The 19,692-nt window shown below is 37.8% G+C and overlaps 1 long non-coding RNA gene across 16 annotated transcripts in view; it reads left to right on the top strand.

Moving 5' to 3' along the window:
* Positions 1 to 19,692, top strand: part of LOC135279282 (uncharacterized) — a 126,688-nt gene that overhangs the window by 28,362 nt on the left and 78,634 nt on the right. For 3 of the 16 annotated variants that reach the window (XR_010346569.1, XR_010346575.1, XR_010346578.1), the window contains exon 3: positions 15,209 to 15,432. The exons of the other annotated variants lie outside the window; for them this stretch is intronic. This is a non-coding gene — a long non-coding RNA (uncharacterized LOC135279282). The remainder of the gene's footprint in view (positions 1 to 15,208; positions 15,433 to 19,692) is intronic. 16 annotated transcript variants of the gene reach the window in all.

Here is a 19,692-nt window from a genome sequence, read left to right as displayed (position 1 = left end):
CTGTCCAACCTGGCCTTGGACACTTCCAGGGATGGGGCAGCCACAGCTTCTCTGGGAACCTGTGCCAGGGCCTCCCCACCCTCACAGGGAAGGGTTTCTACCTAACACCTAATCCAAAGCTCCTCTCTGTCAGTGGGAAGTCATTTCAGCTTGTCCTGTCACTCCATCTTTCCTGTCCTACTCTCTTCAGGTACTGGAAAGCTGCAGTAGGGTCACCCCAAAACTTCTCATTTCCAGGCTGAACAATCCTTATTTGCTGAGCTTTTGCTTGTAGGAGGGATGCCCCATCCCTCTGATCGTCTTGGTAGTTTCCTCTGAATTTGTTAAAACAGTTCCCTCCTGCAGTTCCTAGACTCTATATAGAAAATATTCCTTTAGAGCTAGAGTTTTATATGTGTTAGAAAACTGAGTGGAGCCCTTATTGGAAAATTTACTTTTAATTTAATTGGGAAAAATATAGGTTTTTTTAGAGGTATTCCGAAATTATTTTAATTATTGCTAGGTTATAGAGGATTTCTGAAAATTATTCAGTTATTTTTGCTTTCCTCTGAGTAAACATGAAGGGAGTCAAATTGTGGAGGATTAGAGCTGTAATCTGAGCCTATGGTATTGCTGTGGAACTGATGTGGCAAAGAAAATAAAGGGAGCAAAGAGATTGACAGAAACAACTTCTGTTAAAGAGGAAGTTAGAGACAAAAGGCTCACAAAAAACTATTTTAAGCCAAGGGCAGATGACACAAGATTCAGAATTTAATGAGCCTTAAATGCCATAGAATGTGCCACATGTGCAGTTGTAGCATGAAGTTTGTACAGTTGCACATCTCCATTTTTTAAAAGCCCTCGAAGCTCACACATGCATACATTTAGTCATAGGAGCTCAGAAAAGAGCCCTGACCCATTTCACGTTGTAGCCATCACCTCTCCCAGGTTTCATTTTAACTGTGGCAGTTTCAAGCTCAGTTCTCCTAACAGCACAGATGACTTCCATGGAATATCACTTTGCATCCCCTCACTGGCAGGGTCCAGGGGTGACACAGGAGCAGCAGAGTCTCTGTGAGCTGTGCAAACCCATCTCCACGCTGTGCCTTGGAAATTTCCTCTCCAGCCCGCCACTGCCTCTTGCCCAGTGCTCCCTTTCTTTGCTCTCCTCAGTTGCTGGCTTCCTCTGCAGAGATTTTGATCAGCCACCGTTTCCACTGCTGTGTTATTTTGGTTTCTCTGTGTGTTTGTGTTAGGGCTGCATTCAGGTCTCCAAGTGACAGTTCTGTGCTGTTTTTGTGCTGAAGTGCCAGAGAGTTGAGACTGATTTAGATGCTTGCTCTCAGTTTTGGTAGACCTTGTGGGCCAGTGCAGCTGATGGAGAGGGAATGGTGGTTTCTATTCAGACCCCTGGAATGCAATCATGCTCTATGATCTCAGGTAACTGTCTCTGTGGTTCTTTTAAACTTATGTTGTGTTGGAGAAACTAACATCCATCCTGTTTCTGATAGGTATTCCACTCAAAGCTTATTCCTATTTTAGATCCTCTGGAAATACTGATTTTGAGATTTTAATAATCTATTAGTGCAATAAATTAGTTTATCAACAATAATTTTTTCAAAACTTGTTATTTGAAATGGGATGAAATTCTCTACTTCTCACTGCTGGCTGAGCTTGACAAGCCATTACATATGCAATGAGAAAGAAAACAAATACTGAGATTTTCTTGCAGTGCTTTTCAGACATTTTGATTTTAAAATTAAAAATTACCTTTTCAATTCCAAATGGATACAATTTACAGAATAAGTGTAGGAAAATAATTTTAAAACAGCCATTTCACTTCATGGTGGAGAAAACATTTCTGATAATCAGAATTTATTTTCTATTTTGTGATTCAACAGCTAAGCCAAAATGTACATCAGCTGCTTCACTTCTTATGCTTCTAATTTTTACATTTTGCCTTGAATAATAGATCTAGTCTGAAACGTATGTTGTACCTAAGCTAAAGGATTGCATACCTTTGTAAGAGAATAGAAATAACAGAGCCATTGAAGGTTCTGCCTTTCCTGCCTGTAAGCTGAGGGGTTCCTGATTACATCAGAGCCCTTTTCGGAAACACCTCCAGGTCTGAGCGCTGCTGGGGCAGCTCCGGGCTGGCCCTGCCGGGGCGATCCGGGGCTGCTCCCTCGGAGCCATCTGGCAGCGAGGGCGAGCCCGGGGCCAGCCCGGCCGCTGCTGCTCCTCCTGGCCCGGGGTGCTGTGCTTTCCCCGGCCTGGGCAGCAGGCAGGGAATTCTTGCCATCCGTCCCTCTCCCTGCTGTGCCGCTGCGCGTTCTGCAGGGTGTCCCTGGATATCAGCTGCTTGTGGTGGAAAGAGTTGTGGGCGGGTTTTGGTGTGAATGGAACGAGAATTTTTCCTTTTGTCCTTCAGGAGTGGAATAGAAGCTCATTAGTAAATTCAGTAGAATGTGTGTTTCAGCGCCCAAACTGAGGGGGGCTCATTGCAAACATGGAGAAGTCAATTTTGGGGAAAGGTAGAGATTCCTGGCTTTGCATTAAATGCTTTACACATGCAGTGGACTTCCATGTAGGTTTATGTTTCAGACTAACAAAAAACCAGTGCCAGTGTGGAGATGAAGGGTGACAAAAAGTGATTATGAGATTGAAGGATGGGTTATTTTATGCTCTAAATTTGTGTTCCTAGCTCTACATACATCAAAACCAGTGAAACGTCAAGACTGTAACTTAAATACGTGGGATGCACAAAGTTGAACGATACTGGTCAGAGCTGAGGAAGGGAAGAGAAATGAGAAGTCCTTTATTTGCTTACTTTAAAATGGGTAGCACAAAGCATTGTCTACTACTCGTAATTTTTTTCCTCTCTCAGCTTTTTTAGTTCAATATACATACAGGAATAATTGATATAGATTTTGATATTTGTTTGTTTGTTTTACACACAGACCTTTCTTCCATCCCTTTAATAACTTCCATATTCTTAAACAGAAAGCTACTTTTGCCTGTGTGAACTCTGCCATTATTTTGAGGGGTCTTGTTTTCCTATAGGACTATCCAGATGGCAAGTGTGTGACTTCTGCAGTAAATAATACAAATGAGATGCTACCAAATGAAAAAACTCCGGAAACTGGGGGAAAAAAGACAGCTTGCAATCTCCCCTGAAGTTACACAGTTATGAAAACAAATATTCACCACAAATACATGAATTATAGATAGAGTTTGAATCCTTCCTGAAGTAGTTTTGGCTTTTCTTTCTTCATCTCAAGATCTCATATTAATAACTGCAAATCTGTGTATGGTTAGGTGTGTAAATGTATAACTGGGTTGGAAGAGTTGTCATGGGAAGATGGAATTTCTCATACAACTTGTGCACATCTCACATTCAGCTCTTGTCATCCATTCCAAACTAGATACCATTTTTTTAAGAGGGCAGTTTTGCCCTCTTGTTTTGTCTTATAATATAATCCTGAAGTTCTGTATGTTTGTTCAGTGGGACATCAGCTGAGTTTGTGGAAAGGGAAAAGTAGTATGTGTAGTCTGTGATATTTGAAGTACACTTTGCTGATAGTAACTAATTAATTAGCTGGCTTTGAGATTAAGTGGGGATTATTATTTATCTGCAATGGAGATGGGCTGTGGAGAAATAGAGAGCTGACTGAAGGGACACAATTATTCTATGATACAAAAAAAGATTAAACTTGCAGGGCCTCTCTCTCCAGTTCTGTGAGAAACTTGTGCCTGTTACAAACTTTAGGTACCTGTTTATGTCCTTGCCTGTTCAGTAGGCTATGAAATCCTGTACTGTGAGCAGTGTGTATCTCATCATACTCACTGTCTGCTATAAAAAAAATAAATTAAAATATCACTTCTGAAAGAAAACCAAGGTAAAATCTTCAGAACTGTTGTACTGGGTGTATTAGGAACAAATCCCCTATGACAGTGTTTCATTGTTTGACCTTGCTGAAATTGTTGCCTACAATTCAAAAATAGGCCCACTGTGAACTGCATTTTGGCCTTTATCTCATGGAATTTCTCTATGGACTTACCTGAATTCAGCTCAAACTTTTGTTCTGAGTGGATTGTACTGCAGATAAACACAGTTTAATGAAAAAGAAGTGATCTTTAGTAATAAATTAGCAATGTGTCTTGATATTAGTGAAGTGTTGCACATAAGTTAGTACATGATACTTACTAGGAGAAAATTAAAATTACTTATGAACTACACAGTTAAATGGTCTCCAGTTGGGTGTTTCTTCCCATGTGAGGTTAGTGCTGCATTTTTTTTAGGCAGGTAAAAGACCAGGTTATTAAATTAATTTAACTGAAATTTAATAAAGAAACAAAATAAATATTTTCAAGTTCTAAACTACCAAAAAGACATAATTGTTATTAATAAGTGTGTTTGTGTTGTTCCAAGAAGGGAATTGAAATTGTAATTCTTAGTTCTGCCACCATATACCCTGAGATTTTGAAGGGAATTCTCCATTGGTTTCCTGCTATTTGTTCAGTGATATTTCCCCATGCTTGAGAAGAGTGACAAACAAAGAGGGATTTTCATATTTGTATGACTTAGGCTTACTTTGTGGTGTTTATCCTTTTAACTTAACCTGAAGATACTGAAAAATACTTATCTTGCTGTTGTGGTTGGAAGTCCTGCCAGGGCTCAGGGGTTGGTGGTAGGATGTTATCTTGGCTACTTCCAAATGGCTGTTGACATAATCTGTTGCCAAATGAATAAAAAAACCTCTTTATGTATAAAATCAGATTAGGTGATATGAGCAAAGATGCAGATGAAAGATCTCCAGGTGAAAATATTAATGAAAACGTGGTGGGCTGAGTTACTGTCCTTAGTTGAGTTACTTAGTCTGTTCTTTCTGGATAATTTGAGATTTTTTAAAGTGGGAGCAGATATGGCAGGAGGTCTTGTTGCTCTTCAGTATGTGAGAAATTGTATTACAGAACTTGGTGTTTTGATGCAAAGGGTTTTTTTCACTGATAAAATTCAAAAATCTTCCAAAACTGTGACCTTGAAACTTGTGTTTGTCTAACAGTCATCTTCTCTGTGTAGTTACAATTTGATATAGAAATAACTTGGGGAGAAACAGTTCAAATCCTTTTCGTGGATTTTTTCTTTTTATGTTAAAGTATAGTCTAACTTTGTATTTGAGAGGTTTGTACATACTTGGCAGCTGGTCAGACTTCCAATGCGCTTCTGAAATTTCAGTCATTCAGTTGTGTTTTGCTTTCACTTATAATTTGTGTGAGTAGGCTAGACTAATTCTGTCTAAAATATGTGTAATAATCCTAGGGAAAGAAATTCTAGGTAAAATATTGGATCACACAGTTCCATCTGTGTTTTCAGTGGTAAGAATCTTTCCTTGATAGATGGAAATTTTTACCTAAAATCAGAAGACATTTGGGTCTGACAGTGAAGCAAGTGTGCATAATGTCCGGTTGTATTCAGTTCCTAAAGCTCATTAAAATACTTCAAAGTGGTGCAGTGAGCATAGAATTTTAGATATTTTGTAAAAACTCACTGAAATGTAATTTAGAATGTATTTCCTCATTTTGCTGTAAGAGTGTAAAACTTTGTGATGATTTATAATCATAAAATCATGATCAGCTTTCATGAAAATTCACAGAGACCTACTGTGTGATGATTTTATCCTGTTCTCAATTGCTTTCTCCCATAACTCACCATTTGTTTCAGTTCAAAGGTAAATTGCAATTAATATCTTCTGCCTGCCCTAAAGTGCAGTATTTTTATGCCCCCAAGCAGCAGAATGCTGAATTTTGAATTCCAGTGGTGCTCAGGAGCAGGATTTCTGATTTACTGATGGTGTATCAACAGTGCTGATTGTTTAATGTGAGATTCAAAAACCCATTAAACTTGGCTTTTATTTTTTTAACAGTGTGCTAAACCTATAGCCATGTACATACTATAAATAACACATCTTTTTCTTAGTTAATGCAGTAAAAATGCCCAAGTATAATTTATTTTCCAACCCCCCTGATGCCTGGCTGCTCATAGCCTGTCCCTTATTGGGTTGTTGGATGCATGAGCATCCCTTGGGGCTGGCCTTGGAGCAAAGGCAGCAGCTTCCCTCCCCTGCTGGGTGCTCCCACCCTGAGGCCAGATAGGCCAAGCCTGAGGTTTTAACCAGCATGGCAAAGGGTTTTCTGTTTCTGGGAGCCTACGGATATTTTCACCAGTTCAGAAATAGTCAGAAACATCTCTTTTTGGTTGTCCTTGATTTTAACTAGGTATGAGGGTGCTCAGATTTTTTTACAAACAAATCTTGGGTTTTGTATATCAGCTTTAGTTTAATGGGGGCCATTGGTTGCAGTATTGCTGAAAGGCAATGTTTTTTAAAGCACTCCTGCCAGTAGCAGCACCAACATTTAAATAACTGCAACCAGACATGGTCATTGTTAAATTGTCTCTTCTGCTGTTGCTCTTAGAACAGCATTGTGTATGAAAACTCAGTCTTTGCTACTCATACATTAACTTTTTTAGGATGAAAACCAAAGAATGTATAAAAGACTCATACTAATCAAACTGTGATGAATCCTGACAAAATTTGCAATTTGGTTTTTGAGTTCTGCGTTTGTATATTTACATGCAACATTATTAGTGCCACTCACTAGTAGACCAATTTAAGTTCATGAGTATGGATTGGGTCTGTCATCTAAATGTGTGAGTAATTATTTTGTGACACAAACTGTTATTTAAGACCACACAAGGAAAGACAAAGATTGTTTTTACTCTCACTTTGTCTTTGCTGACTTTGTATATCTTTGCTGGGTGTTTCTTCCTGCTTTTTCACAGTTTGAAGAAGTCTTGATTATTTGCAGATTTGGTTAGAACAGCCTCTCTTGCCATAAATCCATATACCACTAAACAAGTTGGAAATGTAAGCAGCCTTGAAGAAGGGAAGAAGCCTGGAACTCTAGAAGTAGTTGTGTTTTAATACTCTCTTGGCATGCTGCCTATTGACTTGTGCTGCAAGCAGCTTGCCAGGAGTTGAAGGTGCTCATCATTTGCTAATTTGTAGAAATATTTTTCATACAACTCATCTCAAATTGTTAGTAATACAAGAAAAATTGTTAAGAATTAAATAAGTCAGGAGAAATTGTGTGACATAAACAAAGTTAGAAAACATAAAAATTGTTGAAAGAGAAGAAAAATGTCTTCTGTTGATTTACTACAGAAGCATGAACAGATGTGGTAGTCCTAATGGCCTTCTGTAGAATATAAAAACTAAACTGCCTTTAGTTCTGACAATTTTTAAAGTACTGTGAACTGTGTTTAGAGATACCAAGAAGCAGATGAGCTGGAGCTGGTTTAGAGAACAATTCCAATACAACTGTGGGTCTCACCTTGAGGTAGAGGCACAGAGAGCATATCTGGTGCTTGCAGTATTCTGAAGAACTGGGGCTTCAACATCTCATTATTGCTTTATTTATCTGGAACTTCTGCTATGAAAGTGCTGATCATTAACCTTGTTTCAATTAAATAAAAATGATCACTTGAACTGAGTGCAACTCAAAATGCATCTGTCAGCCCTTTTAACCAGCAAGCACTTAATCACATTACAACAGCTTTTCTCTGAAAGATGCTGAGCTGCTCTACCTATCATGTCCATGGCTTGAATGGATCTAGTAAACAAGAAGTGGTTTTGACCATACTTTCTCTGAAACATTTCCTTAATGCTCTACCTGGTTCCACTTTGTAGAAATGATAAATGGTTTTGGAAGTCAAATCTATTCTTTCAGGTTATTTAGTAGCCTAAACATAGCTTCTCTCAGACACCTGATTGTGGACACTGGGTTCAGTTTGTCTTTTTGAGAGCATCTGATGGTGCCAATCAGCGTGCTACATTTTGTATTTCTCTGTCTTGGGTTTAATTTTCTCTTAGGCTCTCCAGATCAGGTGTCATTTGTGAGCAGACAGCAGCAGAAGCTAAGCTTGCTGTCTTGGGACAAAGTTGTCTTTGGGAGTTTAGAATACATGCAGACATGGATGATAGCTGGTAAGATCTTAGTGAGCATCTATTAAGTGTTATTTTTCTAGAGTGTTTCCTGGACTTTGGTGGGAAAATCTTCCAAGAGATGTGTTTCTGGAAGGCAGTTTGTGTCCACAAATTATATTTACACAGCTCCAACTTGTCTCTAAGCCTGCTTTGACCATGAATTATACCTTCCTATCCCTTCTCCCTGCCTATCATCTCATTCCCCACTGACGTTTGCCTTTGGCAGCATGCCCTGCCCAACAAGCCATTGATCTGCACAGTCTCTTTTGCTTTAAAGACCACCATCAAAACAGTCTGAATTAAAAAAAAAATTCAACTTCCTGAACCCTGAAGAACCAAAGAGCAGAAACTCAATCAGCTCTTTAATGTTTGTTGCTTTGTAAATGAAACTAAAAATTGTGGGTGTGTGGTGACACCTTTCCTGTACACCTTACCTTATGAATTTCATGAGACTTACTGTGATGTGGGCCTGCTGACTTCTTTATTCTTTTTTGGGTGTTTTTTTGGAATGAAGAGTTGATATCACAGGATTGACTTTCAGTCCATGGATTTTTCTGGCCAGAAAATAGCCACACTTTCAATCATGAATTTCTGCTTTTGTGAGCATTGTTAACTTTGGCTCAAAAGTTATACCAGAATGATCCTTAGTTCAGACACAGTTTAGTGAAAAGTTTCATTAAGGGAAAAAGAAAAAAATGAAAGAAATAGAAAGAAGAAAGGCTTGGCTGGTGTCCTTATAATCATGCAGTGTCCATGGCTGGGAGCAGTGGTTCAGCCACAGTTTGGCAGCCGAACTGCAGAGCCTGGCTGCCTTTGCTGCACTACAAAAGACCAGTCTTAATTTATTTCTTCATATTCCAAAGCAAATTCTTTGTCTTTAGTGGTGTCCCAGGAATGTGTGCATTTGTTCCCAAACTATAGCTCTGACACACTTACCTAGTTAGGTGATGGTTTTGAATTGAGTCATACAAAACTGAAACAGAATAATTTTCAATTTTATTTATTTGACACAGTATGATATCACTGTAGTTGTTCTTTCTATTCCTCTACTACAATAAAACTGTAGACAATACCCTACAGGAAACTTCTATACATAGTGAAAGGGCTTTTATTTTTAGAAGACTATAGTTCTCCACTTGGTGGTCTGCCTGTTAAAAGCAAACAGTTTAGAACACAGTTCAAACCAAACATTGAATACTGGCTATGTCAGTCTTGGTTCAGGGGCATTTGGTTTCTGCAGTGTAATCTGCTACACTGAACAGGGAAAAATTGTTATCACATTATATATATACATAAAATATATTTTTAAATAATAATTCTGCTGAACATAATGGTAAATAAAGCATTTCCTTACAGGGATTGAACAGTATTGAACAAAATCAGTCTGCATGTCTTCTGCAGACAGGTTACAGCTTGGGCTGCCAATGTTCTTACCTGACTGGGTGCAAAGGAGGGAGATGGAATAGCAGCAAATCCAGAATAAACCCTTCTCCAGAGAAGGAGGGTACAGGTTCATCCTGGTGTTAATGAGGTTTTATCAGCTTGGCTCAGATGAAATAGGAGAGGAGAGAACATTGTGTCGGTATGAAATACTGCACTGGTATATTTGGAGATGAAGTGATGAGGGAAAGAGTGAAAGCATTGAAACTTAAAACAGGGAAAGAGACATTGGGAGAGAGAATTCAGGGTTGTGGCACATCCGCTGCAAGCAAAGCATCGCTGCTGTTTCAACCACATGTTGAGAACACAGTGCCCTGGGTCTCAGAAAGAGTGAATTTGAAACAGCATTTGCTCATCAGTCACATGCTTTGGGGAAGGGTGTAGTGCTTCCTGCTGGAGAGCAAGCTAGCAGCACTAGTAATTGTATATGCCAGGTACTTTGGGGGTGTTGGTATCTGTCCTCTCAAAAGAAATAAATATGGAAAAACCCATGGGTTGCTCTGACCACTACAATTCCAGTTTATATATATATATATATATATATATTTACTGCAGACTATATAATTTCCTGTGGTCTCTTAATCCAGTAAAACACAGTCTATACCATCGTAATATAATTTTTGTTCTGAGAAGATAAGAAATGTAGATGTTTAAGTTGGATGCAAGAACTCAAAAAGGCCACATTTCCTTAATTTAAAAAATTCATTCCAGTATTTTTACCTAGGAAACAATTTACAAATTCCTATGTTTACAATTAATAAGGTATTTCTGAAAGTTTTTTATTTATTACATATATATAGACACACACATTTTATATAGAAAACCTTTCATAGATATAAATTATGAAAGGATGCTTTATAAAATAATTATATTTATCTCCTTTTATTATACTTAATTACCAAGTTTAAAATGCTTTATTCTGTTTTGACTGTAATTTAACTGTAGATTAATTTAGCCGAGAAAATGTAGTTTATTTATTTTAAAACCCACTGTAAACTGTAAATTTTTTTCATGCATCAGATTATTATATAATATATAGTCATTAGACACTTGTAATGCATGAGTTTTTGTTTTTTACTATGTCTACAAATTTCTAAATTCCTGTGTCATGGTGCTTTAGATTATCTTTATATCTATACATTTAAGAATTTCTAGACATGATGATGCTCTATTATGCCAGCAATATTTCAGTTTGTTTCTTCCATCTCAAAACAGAAATCCAAATCCAGAATTCCTAATCCAGTTTCCTTGTTCAGGTGTGTAGTCAGTGAGAGACAGTATACCATGGATTCAGGATGAGCTTTTCTGTATTATGAAATTATGGATTTATGCAGTGCCTTCCTCTAGAAAAAAAACCCCTTGATATGAGGCTAAATCCAGTGCTTTAAACAGCACTTCATAAAACATGCTTTTGCTGTTCAAAACAACATAGTGCAGTGTATTTTTACAGCAGATCTGTGTTCTGACAATAATTTTGGTGAAGTCAAGACAAAATACCTGTGTATTTTATGGTGCCTTTTTTATTTCTCCTGTTTTTTTTTTTTCTGTTGTATATCACATGGTAATATAGGATCCCACCATTTCTGCTGTGACACCTACATCCAGTCTTGTGCTTCCCCTAGGTGGTGTGCAGCACAGTTCACTGGAAATTCTATTTTAAATGTTTGCTTATACCAGTGATGGAGGGTAAGATGTAGATCTAGGTCTGAAAAAATGTCAGACTTTTGTGGAATTGATTGTGGTGAAAGGAGGTGAAAGAAAATTGAAGATGAAAACATTGGATGTAGAACAGTTCATGGCAGGGCACAGCCCTCCCAGTGGAAGGCTAGAGTCCTGGACATTGCTATTTGGGGTGCAAAATAATTCATAAACACCCACTAACTACAAGAGGAAAAAGGGAATTTTCCAATCATTTGTTCTTCTTAGTGGCATTTCACTTTGTCATAATATCCATACTTCAAGTTGTAGTGGTAAATGTTAAAAATATTTACATTGGAGCTATTCCGGTGGATGCCTTTACTGTCCTGAATTTTGCTAAATCAAATACATGAATATTTAATATTCCTAAATGTTTCTACAAAGCCTATAGCCACTTTCAGGGTAAAATTCAATTGCCTCTGGCTCACACCGAAGAGAAGCTTCCTTTTGAAACAGCTATTCTTAGAAAACAGTGCTACAGAGCACGGAGCAGTGGAATTGCTATGCATAATGTTAGGGCAATTTCTTTCTGCCTTTAGGTGATATGACCAGCTGACATTTCAGCACAAGGATTCTTCAGAGCAATGTAGAGAATTTGATGTGACAGTGTCTCTGAGTCAAGCACTGAACTTAAAAAAGTATTTGTTATATATAACATATGTACTAGCCTCTCATGTAATCAAAGAGTTTTCTTTGGCTTGTTTCCACATGTAGTTGTCTCTTTTTTTGTCCTCATTTTTATTTTGACTGATGCATACTTAAATGATCACACTTCCCATGCACACACCACCCCCTGTGCCTCACTGTGCAGGAGATGCCTCGTGTGTTGCCATTTCTGCTTCCCCCCCTCTCGTGTTTCAGTGGGATTGATGCTCCTGCCAGGAGTGTCAGCTGGGGCAATTCTGTATGTGCAGGAGAGCTAGCAGCTCCTTGCTTGTGAGAGGGTGAGAGCAGGAAATGTCACAGCCTGTCCTCATCAGTTTGGATTAAAGCTGGATGGAATATTTGGCCAATGCACTGAAGACAAGGCAGAGCATGTTGGCAGCCTGCAGTTTGAGCAGTTACATCAGCAAAGAACTGGCAAATAAGTTTTTATGAAGACAAGAATTAGACAACCTGAATTGACTCCCCCTTAATAAAAATAAGCTTTGCTTTGCTGGAGGTTTTTTTGGTTGGTTGGTTTTTTTCTTTCCTCTAAAAATGCTCTTCACCTAATATTCCTGAAAACAGATCATGAAAGGAAGTCATCTTTAGCATGTTGGATTTTAACTTTTCTGTCAATGAATGGGATTGAGACACATCATTTCTCCACAATGAAATCTTAACCTATTGCTTACTTGAATTAATGGTTTGTTATTTCCAAGTCTCTCTTTGGTTTATTTGAGAAACTTGATGTGTTCTGCTTTCCCAGAGCAAAAAACAGTTTTTCTGATTGGTGCAGGGCAGACAAAATGCAAACCCAGAGCAGTTACTGAAAAGCATGGATTTCCTCCTTTGTGGTTTGGCAATCTTTATTCTGGTCAGCCTTGCAGTATCTGGGTGAGAAAGTTCCCTCAGTGACTGGAGTTGTTTTCCCTTTGGTTCTCTGAACACCAGAATAGCACACAGGTGACTCCAAGTGACAATCCCTACAGGAGAACATACAACTGCTGCGAGCTTCTAGTCAGCTCCATCTGGGTCACTGATTCACTTTGATTACAGTGTTATCCATTTTCCATGTTAAATAATTTATATGTTATTTTTTGTGTCGTGTTGTAACAAAGCCACTGCTTTTTGATCTCTAATGTGGATGATGCTGCTGTTCATAGAAGCAGAAAGTCTGAAAGTCATAAATGATCACGAGGTGTAACAATGCTCTACTGTACAGATGTTTGACAATAAAGCAATGGGACAGAGCATTTTGTAAATTTAATGGCACATCACTTAAAACATCATATAATTACAGTGTGTAAGTTGGAATAAAATTGCACCTTTGCAGGTTAAATAAAGAATAGCTAATAAAATTGTAACAGACATACATTATACAGCATGGGGTTCATGATGAATAATTGGTAGGTTATTAGTGCTTAGCAGATTAAGGGTACTTCCATTTATTACTGTGCTCCACTAAGGATGAGCATTAATTTTTTTTCAAAGCAAATTCACTGGAAACAGACAGTTTAAAATTTATGCTTGTAATGATTGCTACATGGTCCATTAAGACCACCTCTAAGTGAGCTTAATTTGTAGCAGATAAATGTACATGTCTACATATTTTTCAACGTAGTTTATGGTGCATCCTGCACAGCTGTGCCCAACTGATTAAATCCTCACAAAATTTAAATAGGAAACCCATTACATAGACAGTATTATATCCATTTATCATACACACATTTTCAATTTAACTCTCTAAGTCTTTGTGCAGGATATTTTCACTGTTTCATTAAATATGTATAGCAAGGCCATTTTCTCTTCTAGTTTGTTTTGTGCTCTTGTTTTCTGGGTTTGTTTGGATCCTCATTTTCAGTTCTATCATCAAATAATTAAGAACTTCACCAAATTGAACATCATCTACAACAATTATCTCAGTAATGATTGTAGATGTGACAGTCACTTAAAATTGTAGATCAAGAGAGCTCTCACCTAGGGAAAACAAGCAGGGCTATAACCACTGTGTAGGGAAAGGTGATTGGTACTAACACCCTCATTTCTCTGTCAGGATGGATACTGGACTCTGGATTTGTCTGGAGAGATAAACATCCTAGATGCTGACAAATGTTTGGATTACAGATGTTTCTGTTCTTTCTTCAGCATTTCACACTAGTGAATTCTGGGCACTTCCTGATTTTGTTAAAGTCCTTTCTAGAATCCCATTCTGAGCTGTCCAGCTTTATCTTGGCTTTAGGTGTTTTCAGTGTCATATAAACATAGTTTTGGCTTACAGAAATAGGATTCGATGTATTTGTCCAATTTTAGAGACAATTTTACAGATCAAATTTAGCTACTCTGGATTATTTGAAATCCCTCTTATGGTCATAGAGCAGTTTAAAGCTGTTAACTTCACTTGCCCTGAGCCCTGTGTAAAGTAGGTGGGATGAATTCCTGTCAGTCAAATACTGCTCTACTTGGTTCAGACGCACAGAATTTTCTCTGGATCTGGTAAAAGTCTTGTTCATCACATTTTGTGGTCTGCTGAAGTGATCCTCTGCAACAGAGCACACCTTTCTTAAGGTCAATAGAGCCTGCACTGCCAGAATAAGGGGACAACTTTTGTTTAAGATGTAGAACTAACTTTGTTTGTCCGAGAATAACAATAGGGAAACACGATTTTAAAAGAACAAGAATAAATAATTCTTGTTCATTCGTGTCTGCATTCCCCTAATTAAATGCCAGAGACAGATTCTGTGCTCTTCTACAAACTGAACAAACAAACAGAGCCACAAGGAAGTGTTGACCTCCAAAATCTTCAAGAACTGACAATCTATTTTGTAAAGAAATGGTTGTTTAAAACACTGCATTTTTTATAGGTGGCTCTGTTTTTTTGGTATGTGTATAAAATCAAATTATATGGCCATTTTTTAGCAAACATGGGTATTTTAGAGAGAAATTAAAAGGATTTGGTAATTTTGCTTTTCTCAGTGCTGCAAATAGTGACAATGACTTATTACCACCTTCTTTTTAGTCTGTTGTCCTTGAAGCCATTCAATGATTTTTTTTCTCCCCAAAGTTGAGTGTCAGTCCCTGTTCCACAGAAACACCAAAACTGGTAGGCACAGGAATTAGTTTGAAAACATTTCAGATGACAGAAACTATTTTATATCCCTGTATTTTGAAATTTCTTCCAGTATATTAGAATTTTTATTATATATTAACAAAGGAAATTATTGATTTTTTTCTGATTAAGATGAAAACGCTGGTGTAACACTTTGCCAACATGCATGACTTTTCCATAGGATTTTAATGTAGGCTAGTTAGTCCTGATGTTCTTCAGGGCTTTTCACACATTTGCTCTGCTCAAGATCCTTGTTTTGACTCCTCATTTCACTTATTTTCTTTTTAAAAAGCCAAGAATCCTGGAAGAGAATAGGATTTCCAAGTCAGAATATTCAGACAGAGCCCATCTGTTCTTCCAAACATCAGCTTCAGCATAAATACAAGGACAGACATTTAGAGCTACATCATCCTTGGAATGTAGTGGGGAATGAACATCCCAATTCTTGGAGAGACAGTGGAAAAGTTTTAGGATATTTTAAGAGAAAGGAAGATGTCCTTCATGTGAGAATGTGGGGTAAGAAGAAAATATTGTTAAAATGCTGAGGAATTATTTCATGATTGCAAATACTCAGGTGCTCTGGGGGCAGATCCCACACCTACAATCAGTGCTGCTGCCTTGGGGTGGGGACTAAAAACACTGGGGGAACCAAATGTCTCTTGTAAAATAGGAAAGTGCATCTCAGAGTAAGCCCTATAATTGTCTTAGAAGATTAGAGAAATGCTTAGGAACAGAGAAGTCAACTCATGGGAAAAAATGTCCTAGATATAAATTCCTGTTCAAAGATCACACAGATAAAGAAGCTGGCTGAGCTGGACAGCTCTTGAACAAGCCATAGGTGAGGTCACTTTGGAAAGAGCACTGTGAGGATTTGAACATCAAGACCTGTGCCTCAGCTCATCCAGAGACAGCTGATACAGAGCCCATTTTTTTCAGTAGCAGGCAGCTGTGACCAGTGAAGTGCTGCCTCCATGGTCTGGATTGTAGGTGGGCTCCTCCAAATCAAGTTTGCCATCACAGGCATGGAAATAATTTTGCAAATGTATATGGTATTATTTCTAGATTTCAGGAAAAGAGTGTTTTAGAGGGTAAAGAATTATAGGCAGTAAGTTGCTTGCAGGTAGAGTCTAAAAGAGGAAACCTGTTAACTACCAGGAATATTAGTGGCTATCCAGTATCTGGTGATAGTTTTTTCATGTAAGCACAAAATTATGTCTTTCAAAAAACTCTACATGAGTGTTTTGGAGCCTTGTTTTTGATACCAAGGAATTATTGTGTGTGAGATTGTAGTGTATATATACTCACTTCATCTACATGAAAAAGATATTTGTGCTTGTGATGAAACTGTTTGCATGCTTAATGGATAAACATTTCAGCAGAAGTGTTTATTTAAAAAGGCAAAACAGTGCAACTGTATGAACCTGAGGAGGTTTGTGTCACAATCTGTTATCTTGAAACCCTACCAAGACAAACTTACTTCAGGGGAGTCTGTTTTATTTTTGCTGCTGGCAGCAGAATGATTAGCTGCAGAATAATCTTATAGAGAGCTGGTGGCTGATTAAAAAAAATTAGACTGCTCCCTATGTTGTACTTTCAGAGTAATCTTCCTCACGTTTTGATTTTTCAGGAATAGTTAAAGCATTAATACAATATTGTTAAATAATTATTACACTTGAAATTATTAATGTAGCTAATTATAGGTATCTAAGAATCTGCCAGCCCTTCAGTCTAAGGTTAACTTTTTGCAATAAATAGATGTATGAAAAAGAAAAACTCGTTGCCTATCAGAACACAGAGGACTGACTATACAATGATTTCTGGAATATTTCCAGGACAATGGAAGAATAATTGGTAACCGGCTTAAAAGCAGGAAAATGACCCTCAGTCTCGTGAGGATATTGAATGCAATAACGTTTTGGGTCCAAATTATATTAAGTACTTAAATACTTCAATTCTTGGGTACTCAGCTGAACCATAACTCCAATTCCATCTTAGCTCAACCTCTATAGTTTAAATAAATTTATCAAAGTATGGCTGATTCAGAATGCAGTTTAAGGAGAGACTGCAGCCCCAGCAGAGTCAGAGGTAGGACCTTGCCTTAAAGCTGAGCTAAACAGCTCAAGCAAATTCAGTGAACAATAAAAAAATTGTGTCAATTCAAATAAATATAGAAAATATTTTCTGTGTGAGAAAAGGACAAATGCAGTTAATAGTAGTTCTTCACAGGTTTTTTTCAATGGGGATTTTTTTATCCTCTAAATGATAACCAATTAAAATATACTCATGACAGAAGCTGACGTTTTGTCCTCAGAAGCAGGAGGTTTGATAATCATTATGTGTGCAGTTACCACAGCACACATAAAATACCTGGCTTGGAAAGCACAATGAATCATGTTTAATTAAACTTTGTTTCAAGTGAGTTGAATTGCAGTCAAATTGGAAAGGGCTTCCACGTTTTAACAACAACAACAAAATCTTCAAATTATGGAAATATGCAAATATTGCATCACTGCTCTAGAGGAAGCTGTGACGAGGACTAGTTGGGATTTGGTGGCTTTGTAGTGCTTTATGGTACATGATAATGTTTATGGTTTAGATCATGTTGCATTAACTGGAGGTGTCATGAGCTGTATTCTTTGGGTCCCCTCTGTGTCCCATGACTTCTGATTATTCTACAGATTTTCTTTCCTTTCAAAGTGTGTATATATATATATATATATATTTAAACCATAACTAATACATTATGTGCCTGAACATTTCATCAATGCTCACATATGGGAAATACAAAATGTTTTTACATAACTCTGCAATGTGATGTTGAGCAGATTTAACACATTTAATATAAACATAATAAACTAAATTCATCTAAATTTAAGTCTCCTTAGAATGTGAATTATTTTTATTTAGATTGAAAACTGAAAAAAAACATGGGTTCTTTCTGTATTGCTGAGCTGTTCTCTGTTTGTTTCCAAATTCTTCTTTAGAAGACTTTTTTCCCCCTGGAACCCTAGTGATTATCTCTCCTTTGATTTATTTCTTTCTGAATCATTGTCCCAGATCGTGTGTGTCTGCAAGGCTTGGTGAGCTGCTTGGAGTGGATCCCCCTGTCTGCCTCTTTTGGGGCTCTCTACCATGGTGTGCCAGCTGTTTTGCCCGCTGTTTTGGCTGTGTGCAAAAGCACAATGCAGAAAATACTTTGGATTTGCAATGTGCATAAACACAGTGCATAAACAGGGCTGAAGAAGGTGATCCATGGTGTCCTCTGGCTGAGCAGGGAGCTCTCCAACTGGGAGCAATTTGGTGATGTTGCCGGGCTCTGAAGTATGTTTCTCTCTCTTTAACAGTTTTTGGGTCACAAAACGTTGCACAGAGCTGGTGAGTTGCTGTGCAAGAGAAAGCAGAAGGGAGAAGAATGAGGTGTTGGCTGGGTGGCAGTGAAGGGAAATGCTTACAGGTCCTAAACTTGTAACTTATTTACCTTGGAGAAAAACCACCAGTCAGTGATAAAGGTCTGGTTCCACTATTGCCCTTTGAATTTATCAGTTTCCATTTCCTAATTTCCAGTGACTGAGCTGTGGAAGTTTGCATGCTGACCCTTCTATACCCCAGCAGCCCCTGGACTGCTGCCAGCTGCTGGGCATTCTGAGTGACTGAACCCGTGCAGAGGGGCTGGCTCTGCCTGTTCCATTGGTGCAGGCACGCCACGACATGTCCAGTCAAAAAATGTTCACTGCTCAAGTCCCTTGTGGCCAGTGTCATCTTCTAAAAGCTTCTCAGGAGAAGCATATTCTTCCCAAGTTCCCTTTGGCAACATGAGCAATTTTTTCTGCTATATTTTGTGGCTCATCCTTTGAATCATCCTTTAAGGATATGCCCTGGGCTGAAATCCTACTTGCACTATTAACTTTTATTCTGCAATAACTCATTTAAAAACATCAGATGGTCTCTAAATAGGTGTTTTATTAATGTTTTGTTAAAAAATAATAAATTCTGTTCCTGTTAAGTCAGAATTCTGCAGCATCTGTAATGTAACCTTGACATTTCAAAGCTCTTTTAAAGACCTTGCACAGCCTTCCTGATGGATTGAAGAGTTTATTGTTTTATCAAAGGATACACTCAGAGGAACTGCTGATTTTTTTATTCAAGTGCTAATGTCTTAACCCTAGTTGCACCTCATATGTGAGGTCTGTATAAATGTATAATAAATATATAGTGTATATAACTATATTTATATTCTTCAGAAACAAAAATGGCTTGCAAAATCTAATTAGCTTTTTCTTTTCATTCTGCCCGATTAGTTTTAGTTATTTGATTTTGAACCCATTGTTTTCTCTGATTAATTTTGTATGTAAGCATTGAAATCTAATTTAGTTGTCTGAATAAACAATCTGTTTGGAAGTGGGAGGTCACTGATACTCCTTAGTCAGGCTATTTTCTGTATGCAGTTCAGATGGCACCCAGGGTAGCAAAAAGTTAATGAAAGCACCCAAAATCTTATGAAAAGAGTTCAAATGAATTTGTGCTGGCATATATGAACTTGTTAGCCCATGGACAGACTGAGTCCTTCAGCTCAGTATTTATTTATTCCAGACAGAAATCATACTGCCTGTGCAACTTTGTGAGGAGGAGGCATTTTTCACAATTCCCTTCTACCCAGGTATATGGCATTTCTATCTTTGCTACCAAACACAAATTTAGCTTGTTATAACACCCTCCTTGAGCAGTGATGGAGTCCCACTAAAATATATCTTCTGCCTCAAAGTTTAACACTGTGCC

The sequence above is a fragment of the Passer domesticus genome, chromosome 12 (assembly GCF_036417665.1).
Source record: "Passer domesticus isolate bPasDom1 chromosome 12, bPasDom1.hap1, whole genome shotgun sequence".
In the NCBI taxonomy this organism is placed as follows: Eukaryota; Metazoa; Chordata; class Aves; order Passeriformes; family Passeridae; genus Passer; species Passer domesticus.
Note: the sequence above shows the minus strand (reverse complement) of the source record. Positions and strands in the feature narration are given on the sequence as shown.